The sequence below is a fragment of the Haliotis asinina genome, chromosome 15, assembly GCF_037392515.1.
Source record: "Haliotis asinina isolate JCU_RB_2024 chromosome 15, JCU_Hal_asi_v2, whole genome shotgun sequence".
Classification (NCBI taxonomy): domain Eukaryota; kingdom Metazoa; phylum Mollusca; class Gastropoda; order Lepetellida; family Haliotidae; genus Haliotis; species Haliotis asinina.
The window spans coordinates 11705224-11715810 of NC_090294.1; positions in this window are offsets into that span (position 1 = coordinate 11705224).

Consider the following 10587-nt stretch of genomic DNA (forward strand, 5'->3'; position numbering starts at 1 on the left):
ACCTAGGTGTCGAGCGATCACACCAAGCGTTTGGTTTGAAGGATTGATACGTTTGAGGAGGATGACAAATACTCAGCTAAAGGACCTGTCCACTGGCATCGATTTTATCCGAAAGTAGACAGTACTCTGACATTTGAACCAATCAAACAAAAGATGATACGCTATAAATAGCCCATTATGGCGGGCAGTGAAGAATAGGCAATACATTGCTCCATACCTCTTCCCCTGTCTATGTTGACAGTGGACAATGGTCAGCGTTGCTGGACAGTCGCACTGAGTGATGTGGGTATAGAAGTAAGTGTCTACATGGTTATCAACAACTGTTCCTTTTGGGATCTAAGGGGGTTGCATGCTGGAAGCCTTTGCTATCGTACAAACATCAAATACCCTCTTGGGGGCAGTCTACCTACTGGTGGCACCTATACTACATACTTAAGTTCAATAAACTGACAGACACGACCGTCTTGTGTTTCCTTGTGGGATCTAGGTGGTTGTAATGTGCCAGATCAAGGTCAAACTTCAGGTCAGCTTTGGTTCACTTACACCGCGGACGCAGGGGTGGATACAGGTTTTCAGTTTAGAAAGAAAGAAGGGGAGCACACTTCATATTTACGAGAGTTTCAATGATCATTTAATAAGCTTCCAAGACAAAACAAGGGCGCGTGCTCACACACACACACGCACGCACGCACGCGCGCACATACCACAACATGTGGATCCATCCAGTGCGGGTGGGAAGGTTTGGTTCACGTGCTGTTGACGAACATTGAACCTGTAGACGAATCTACCATTACGCTTGAACGTCTTGATCCAAAAGCAACGGTCTGTACATCAAAACAGTGTTTTGGCGAAGACCACTTTTTGATAGCTACCCACGGAAAATATGGTCATGATAAAATAGGAATGGTACGATGGAATGATATACATTTAGGTTCTTTCGCTTACATTCACAGAAATCGAATCAGGCACTAACGCTTACCGTGACATATAGTTATATACCATCAGCATCACCATCAGCATCCACAGAAGATGCTTCGCCAACTTAGAAACTGGAAACCGCTAAGCAGTATTGCCGTCAAGCGTTCATTCCTACCGCTTAAGACTCAATAAAGAAGTCAACATGTAACGCCCATGTCTTGTGTTTGCACGGTAGGGCTTAAATACCGCGGCGTAAAATAATATCCAGATATGTATCTGATGTGCAATTATCGATGTTCAAGTCATACCTGTGGCAGTCTAAGTGAACTTTGTTGCATTCCTAGACTGGGACATGACTAGTCTTTATACCAACAGCTTGAGATAACTACCCAAAGGTCCAGTCCCAATTGTACGCCTTTAACATGTCCAGATCATGAATGTTCCACGGCTTTAATCGCATTGTCAAAGAGAGGACCTCAGGTGTATACACAACGGTAATATTGCAGAACCTGTATTTAGCTATTCCCAGTAACAGTAAATGCCATGCTACTGACGCGATAGACTTGCACATGTCTCTGAGGTAAAAATAAATAGTTCCAATGATAATTTCTAAATAGTAATTAATAAAACACTGGGATTTGTCCGCTTATCTAGACTTGCCTCTTCGAAGGGTAGAATTACTACAAGCCATCCGTGGACTAAACATTCATTGTAGCCATGGAACAAGACTAGGGCCGAGATAAGATTTGTAAATACTACACCAAAGTGAAAAGAATTGGGCCTTCAAAATTCAAATTAGAGATGAAAATGTAAAGAGTAAAGACGATGTATGTACTGTGTGAGATCAGTCTGGGAATGACAATGTCATTTCAGATTGCCCAATGACAATCTGATAATAATCAGCCAGATCAAAGAATATGGAGACAGCTTCACCGTAACAATGTTAAGCTATTTCTCCAAAGGATTAACGGTGCATGTTTAAATACAAAAGCACCCTCTAACAACGCAATGCCTGTTAAAAAGATGTTAATGTAATATTTGTCATTTTCCGAATATTCCATACTAGTTTGCATCAAGGCCCGACTGGTTTTAGACAGTACATATCCAACTTTGATATTAGTAAAAAGACCAAACATCCATATGGCTTCATGTTTGTGTTAAAGCCGCAAGACCTGCCAATAAACATGCAGTTATTTTAGCCTTTCCTTTTCAATTTTATGTACTAAGTGTATTTACTGAAACAATTATCGATTACTAAGAGAGCGTTGTGCTACAGTGAGTGAGTATGGTTTAACGCCGATTTTAGCAGTATTACAGCAATTTTGAGACGGAGGACACCAGAAATGGACTTTACACATTGTACGAACATGGAATAGCGAACCGGAATCGTCGACGTGACCAGCGAATGCATTAACCAAATGAGACAGAGACAATCAAGGGTATTACAAGACATTCAGGTCGCATGCGGACACGATACCTATGTATGTGTGAAAGACTCACCATTCTGTTACGGAGAATAGTAGCATGCGTTCCACATAATATGTTGGTGATTTTAAGGTCAAAGGTTACATACCAATGAAGTAGCGTCGGTAATTAGCCCTGCTTTTCGTTGATATTGTAAGGGTAGATTTTATGGGAGATTCCTTGACTGTTGCTCTCATCAAAAGATACACAGGAGTCCGACACAGAGAACATCAGATCAATTCAAACCCACTTAACATGCCAACGCTACCTCCATGTCGCGTGGTTTAATCCCGCTCAAGGGGCATCACTCGGCCTTGACCTTGACATTGCTTTTATCCTACAGCTTTGTGACATGCGACTTTCGATGGAATCCACACACAGTTATCTCCTAATCTCAAAACGTACTTTCAGAAATGTCTATTTTGGGACCTAGGTGACATTTGCTTATCGTTTTGATTTCCTTCACGTGTGCACACAAGTTCACAATTTGGACCCTCGGCGGTTCAAGGACAGCATGACTTGGAACCTCGTGGTTGTCCTAAGTTGTTAACGAGGTATATAATATAGGCTTACCATGTGTGTACATTATATGCAAGTCGCATAACATTATAGAGACTTCAATGTTGCCGGCACTGGTGTAAAACAATATGCGCTCAGCCACTGACAGGCCCTCATTGACTGTCTCACTCACTAACTCGCATCACCTTAAAAGTTGTTATACAGGTCTCCAAGTCGTATCTACACCCTAACCTACCGTCCTAGTGACTCTTGCTTGTGGACTAACGGTTAGATGATTTGGTTTCGTTTTCCATTTACATCGATTGATGCTCCTGTTGATCATAGGACTGTCTGGTACAGAATATGATTATTTACAGACTGCCGCCACAGAGCTGGAATATTGTTGAGTGTGACGTAAAACAACATCCCATCCGCTAAAAAGAAACATCAGAACAAAAAATAACAACAATAAAAAAATCACATACTTCGCCCTGAATGGCTCCCAAATTGTTAATGCGGAGTAAAACAATATTAACTCGCTTTGGACAAATAAGTAGCCAGGTTTGCAGGACGTCCGGGTTCGACTTCCCACATGGTGCAAAGTGTCAAACGCATTTCGAGCGTCCCCCCCAATATTCGAGGCTCTAGCGGAATATTGCGTAAATAGGTGTAAAACCCTCCTCACTGCTATACTTTGAAGAACAAGTATAAACATTTAGCATAAGCTGCGGCAGCATTCATACCTTGCCAGGGCATATCGGAAATCGTTTAATTCTAAAAATGCTGATGTCATCTTCCCACACTCGACCTCTTTAGCTGCTGCTGATAAGTACTGGAAACGAAATCTGGAGTTGATTCCAAGGCGTGATTGTGAATAAATTGTCAGAATTTTACATATCCACGTAAGTGCTCTTACAGTAAATCCCGGTGGGAGGTATCACGGCACAGCCGCTACCGCCAGGTGGGGTGCATCACAGAACAGCCGCCTATTCATTTCAGGGTGTGACCCGGGTCCCAGGCACCTCTCAACTGCTTTGAAACTATCCAGCTATTTATAGATCGTTGGTTAAATATAGAAAGTGAGGCATCAAGGTTTGAGAAGGAATATACGGACTAAGAAACAAACACAAAGACGCAGTTGACGGGTAGTTTTTGCCCGTTGCGCTTTGATAGCTGTCGACAGAGCAGCATGGCTTTTGGTGATTGAAGTCAATGGGATATCCAAGTCAAGTGAAAAAGCGTTTAGATGGGTAACTCGTCCCGGTTTCAAACACTGCATGATTGACAGGTTCAGAGCTTTTTGTCTACATGTAAGATAAATACTTTTAACCTCTATTAGTTTTTTCCAAAAGCTCAAAAATGATCCTCATTTGTACTGATTTACTGTTAGAAAGAAAACTGTTAGTTGTTTCATTTAATTAAAAAAAATGTATGTAAAATAGATGTATTCAGTTTCTTTGGACAACAGTGAATGGGCTGTATAATTGCTGCCTGGGGCGTTTGGACCCATTCATGAATACCGGCGCTTGGTGACAAACCTTTCTCTTGAACTTTGAATATGTCGACCTTGGTCGGTACAGCTCTAGGCTTTAATGCTTTGAGGGCGGGACTTTTTAGTGACCGATATATTCGCTAGAGGCATATCGTTTCTGTCAGCACTTTTCGACCTGATATGGGTACGAAAAGATCACTCATAAAAACATTTGAACACAAAAGGTCTAACAACAGGATTTTTTTAAGTTACGGAACTGATATGTTTTCAGTTCAGAGGTATCGAGCGTTGATTTGACCTGTGAGTTTTATTAGCGTATGATGTATCGAATGACGTGCCGTCATGAATCGTGACGTCATAATGAGGTAATGTATATAACGGAGTGTCACAAGAACATGCTTGAAGTCATTACTCGTCAGGTCACTTTCCGAACTGAATTGTCACTTGCTTAAAATATTCTAAAATTAAAAAGAAATTATCAATTAAGATACAAGTAAGTGATTAATGTAGGTTGACTGTTTGGGGAGTAGATATATACTATGAATGAGGCTAGGTTTACGATGCTTTTATCAATATTCAGACAATACCACGTCGCAGGACACCAGAAATAGACTTCGCATATTGTACTGATGACTTGAACTGAACTCAGGTCTTCGGCATAACGAGCGAATGCTGTCACCACTAGACTACCCCAGAACAATGTACAGCGTCTACCAGGAGTTTGGATGGAGACAAACGAAGAGTGGTAAGGTTTTGACGATGTAACAGAAATATTACGATCAGTATCCAGCAACGATACTATCGGAGGCAACGACAAAGAACTGCACATATAAGACCCCTTGCTGGGAGAATCGAACGCAGTATGGCGTTGAACACGTTACGGTGTGAGCCATCCCAACCTTTCATTCGGACTGATACATTCAGTGGTATTGTGACAGAATCTTACGCCCAGCGGATTCAACGTGAGCATGGGGTACGCATTCACTGTCGAGTTCCGTTTAACAGGATCTCCCTTGCACTTGTTATTTCGAATATGTGACCTGTTTGACTGTCACCGTGTCCTCATTCTCTCAACCATCGGTTTGCCACTCTCCCCAAATAATAATGATAATGATGAAATAAATAGATAAACAAACAAACAAACAAACAAACAAATAAATAAATAAGACAGATATTCACATACGTGCATCTATTGACTACAACACAAACACCGAGTTTCCTTGACATATAGGCATCAGCTGTTCAGAGGAACACACTTGATACAATATCACCTCATCTCAGAAAAAGCTGGAAACTAAATCGTTATCTCATCCCGTTCACGGCTGCAGTATGTTATAACTGCCTCGACCGACAGGAGGAATTCCCAGACATAAATATTGAATTTATACGACAATTATTTCTGTTAAAAAACATCTGTTGATATATACATATACAAACGCATGATTCACCGTTTCCATTATAATAGCCAGGTGCACGATAATTGATCGCTTGGCTCAGACCTCGACATGCACAATACGCATCTGTGTGAATCTTTACTGCAATTATCAAATACATCTTTAATGTATCTTCATTCCCTGTGTCTTCGAAGATACGACACAGTAAAAATAAACACTAATTGCCAGACAAGAACAGAGACGACATATTATAATAATAAGCATATTTGTCTTTTTTCTTTGAGAAAAATGTCACTTAGCAACGTTAGATTATCAATGTAAATATTATCACGGGGAATTAACGAGAATGGTGATTAAATCATGAGATACCGTGAGAGTGGGAAGGGTTTGTAAATAGCAGAGAAACCCCTCAACTCGACCCAGTCCGAGCCAATCAATACGCTTTGCAATCCGTTGCTGTAAGACGAGCAACGTGTACACATTCTCCGCTCTAACAGACCATCGTGGAACAGACAATTAAGACGCTCCGTTGGTAAAGTTATACAATTAATTTGAGCTAGAACATTTGATTAGGATAAGTCTACGTTAATACTGGCTTTGTTTGTGAATCAATTGCAGCTGTATATTTACCGTCATAATGCTTTTATTCGAGGGGACACCAAATATTTGTTTAGTTTGTGCGGGAAATAAAGTGGATGGTTTTCACTTAATGCTGCTATAGATATGATGACACTGGGAAGCTGGCATCTGTCTCGTGATTAAGTACACAAGTCAACGCGTTGTCCAAATAATGAAACAGGATCCTTATGAAATTATAAAATTTACCCCAATCTCAGACACTGGGTGAAATAAAACGCAGGGATCGAACTACAGAAACTCGGAAATCAATCATCAATGTAGGTCACTTACAATAGGATTTGTTTGTTGTTTAATGCCGCTCTTAACAATGTTCCAGCTACATGGCGGCGGTCTGAGTGTATATAGCCAAGTCTGGACCACACAAACCACTGACCAGCACCATGACCATTTTTCTACGCAACTGCTATGCGATGTGCCAACCAAGTCTGCGAATCTGACCACCAGATCCCATTAGTCGCCTCTCACGACAACGATGGGTTACTGAAGATCAATTCTTATCTGGATCTTCACGGGTTACATGTAAAATATGTTACAGAAAACAATGAACTGTTCATACTAAACTCAGTCTTCTAGATATGAAGTGCTAACATATTTGCATCGTCATCTCGGGCGTCGGGGTGGTCCAGTTGTAAACGTGTTCGCAAACAAAGTCACGCCAAGTTACTAAGTTCATTTGCCCATATGTTTACAATGTGTGAAGTCCAAATCCCGGTCCCCCTAGCCCTGACAAGCCTAGAATTATATAGCAAACGTGGCACTAAACACTACACACTTGTTGCGAGCGAGTGCGATTTTACGCCGCTTTAACAGTCAAGGTTTAACGACGAGGACACACCAGGAGAAGGCGTCGCACATTGAAACCACGTGTGGAACCAAACCCGGTTTCTTGGTGTGACGAACGAATGCCCGTACCACTAAGCTACCACAGTTACCACCTCCTTGCACCAATTAGGGTAAGATCATCTAGCAGGCACTCTAGTCATTAAGAAAACGCTATGCTCTTTTCTAGTGTAGGGATTCCTAACGTCTCATAGGGAGATATTCATTATAAAAATATTCATGAGTATTTTGATGAGCGTCGTAGCAAACGTTAATCGCATGTATTCTTGACTGCTGAGGTAGCAACTATAGAAAGTAGACACGACGACCTGACAACGTTCCTGACCCCTTGTCAGAGCGTCACCAGCCTCTACCGTATTGGTTACGTCTTGACCCACCTTGAAGCAGTCCCGTTCGCCGCCATTGACAGCCATTGGGGCGGGACACAGGAGACTCTCTGGCTATATATAACCCATCATACAAAGACAGTCACACTGTATCACTCAATGGCAACGCTAGGATATCGGTGATAGGTCATCATAAGACAGACAAATATCTGGGTCACGTCTAACCCAGTCGTCCGGTCTTAGTTCAAAAGAGGCTGAGCAGTTTGGGGTATGATGGATGGCCAAACTCCTTCATCCATGATAAATGGTAGTTGCTTGGGGGTGGGGAATGGTGGTTGGGGGTGGGGATTGATGATAAAGGTATATCTACATATACATATTAATTTCCTCAAATATGTCAGCTTGGTGATAATGCTACACAGCTCTTTTATTATCTACGAGACGACCTGCTTAAACTCGCGTATGGCTATATTTTCCTGGCATGCTGCATAGAGAATGGTATGTGACTCAAGTGAATCTTTTGAATTAGAAAGCGTGTGTTCCAGTACACTGAATCTCAAGTAAACAGGAACAAGAAGAACAAGGCCCTATTCATTTAAAATCTGAAGGATACCATTCACTGTCGTCTTGAATAGGCCAAGCTTCTCTCTTCTTTGAAGTAGCCAAAAAGAATTAAATAACGAGAAATATGCATAAAGTCGCAGTGGGCATTCTTAAATAATCTTTCGAACAGTTTGTCAGTATAATATTTTGCATACATTTAAATACATTTCCCAAATACACTCCGTGCAGAAAGTTAATATAGTTCTGGCATGAAGCAATCAGATACCCTTTGCTTGTCCCAAAAGGCGACTATGCTTGTCGTAAGTGGCGACTAACGGGATCGGGTGGTCTCGCTGACCTGGTCGACACATGTCATTGGTTGCCAATTGCGCAGGTCGATGCTCATGCACTGGATTGTCTGGTCCAGACTCGATTATTTACAGACCGCTGCCATATAGCTGGAGTATTGCTGAGGCGAAGACTACTCACTCACTCGTAATCAAACCACTGCATTCAATCGTGGAAACCCACTGGTATGTGAACACGTAAATGACACTGCAACAAGTAAAGGCGTCAAAACTCTTTACGTAATTGCAAGAAATACCTCTCATAGTCCGAGTCAGTTTAATCTCAAGCTTGCATGAGTCCATGAATCACTAACAGTGATGATACCATGTGTTGTTGAGAACAGGTGATCGCGCCTGACCTTCCTGCGGCACAGTTTCCCTGGCGTCTATACTTTACTGTAACAAGACACCTATACGCCCCAGGCCGTGCCTGTTACATGTTACAAATGTAACATAGACACATCTGACACCTTTACCTTTCACGTACCCTAAGGCTTTCATTTCTTATGATCATGAAAGCACACCTGTCGCTCTTGTTTCAGTGATGGCGGGATTATTATTAGTATTGTCGGTATCAATAACTAGACTTGTACCTTGCTGTAAGGTTTTCACAAACAATACTTCTGTGTAAGGTAAAAGGCAAGTCTCGATAAGCGAATAGAATAACATTAAGTGACAAAACATTACCTACAGATTTGCAACTGTCTATCACTAAGGCCAAGCCTAATATCAACACTTTGCTGCGAGACAACTTTGACAGGAACTTGGAGCGGAATATTAAGCGTCCCATGCAACGGCATTATTTCAGTGACAGGTTTCCGTGAATTTCGACAGTTTGTAACCACTTTTGAATACAAAAGAAATAATTGTTGCCAATTAAAAATGACCTTTATTTCCTGTACAACATGGTCTCAATGTGACGGTATGATGACACAAGATATAGAGAGACGTTTACGCTATATTCCTGCAGTATTTCCAACAGGAAAACCATAAAAGAATTTAACATAATTATTGTGCCAAACTGGAGTAAACACCGGACATATAGCGGAATAACCAAACGATTGAACCACTTGGTCGCTTTATCGTCCCTCATTGTATCCAAATTGCGATTATCGATGCTCGTGTTGTTGATCACTGGATTATTTGGTCCAGACTCGATTATTTACAAACATCCCCAATACAGCTGGAACATTGCTGAGTGCTCGCTCACAAGAATCGTCCCTCCTACAAACCAAAGGAAACACAATGCGAATGCCACCGTAATGGCACGGATTCAGATGGTGCCTTTACGTCGCATCATTTTATAATAATAGATCACGATAAGGAGTCAGTGAGAGTTTAATGTGAGGCAATGCATACCAGATTCCGAGTTGACAAAAGAGGCAGTTAAACATCACGAGTGTTAATGTTGCTAATCAGAACAAAGCCACAATACGATCTCATCGATGTAAACGAGAAAAAATACATCAACATCAACATCAACATCAACATCAACATTATAATCATACGTCCTACGTAGCAGCATGATCATTGCCTAGACTTGTTTCTGTCTTGCAGAGAGACAGCCCTGTAATTAGAGTTACAACAGGAGTCGAAACTTTAAGGGCACGCATCACAGGTCAAATACCAGTTCGACTCAGGGGCAAATTATACATTATTCTATGTACACAGTACTTAAGTCTTGTCTCATGTATGAACAAACCCCGGAGAACATATCTGTGGGTTGAGTAATACCCCGGCATTTCATTGAATTGCCATACAATGGGCTATTATTAAATACTATGAATATAAGGCTCACGTAGCTATTCGACTATTTTACTGCTGTTGGCGAGGACAGATGCCCAGACATGTTTATGGGATGTCTCAGACACTTTGAACGCTGACCTTGACATTTGTCTATGTTCCGTCGATGGCTTATACTTAAATATCACAGAAACAAAGCAACGGATATCAGTGTCCATTTGACCCACATTCCTCCTAGCATGACACTGTCAGACTGTCTTATCATATCATTTGAGAGTTCAATGTTAATAATTTATCATAAATAATATTGAGAAAATATAATGAAAATGATCCTTGAGACTTTAAGCATATTGGTCTCAGCAATGGGCATACTTTGGTACTAA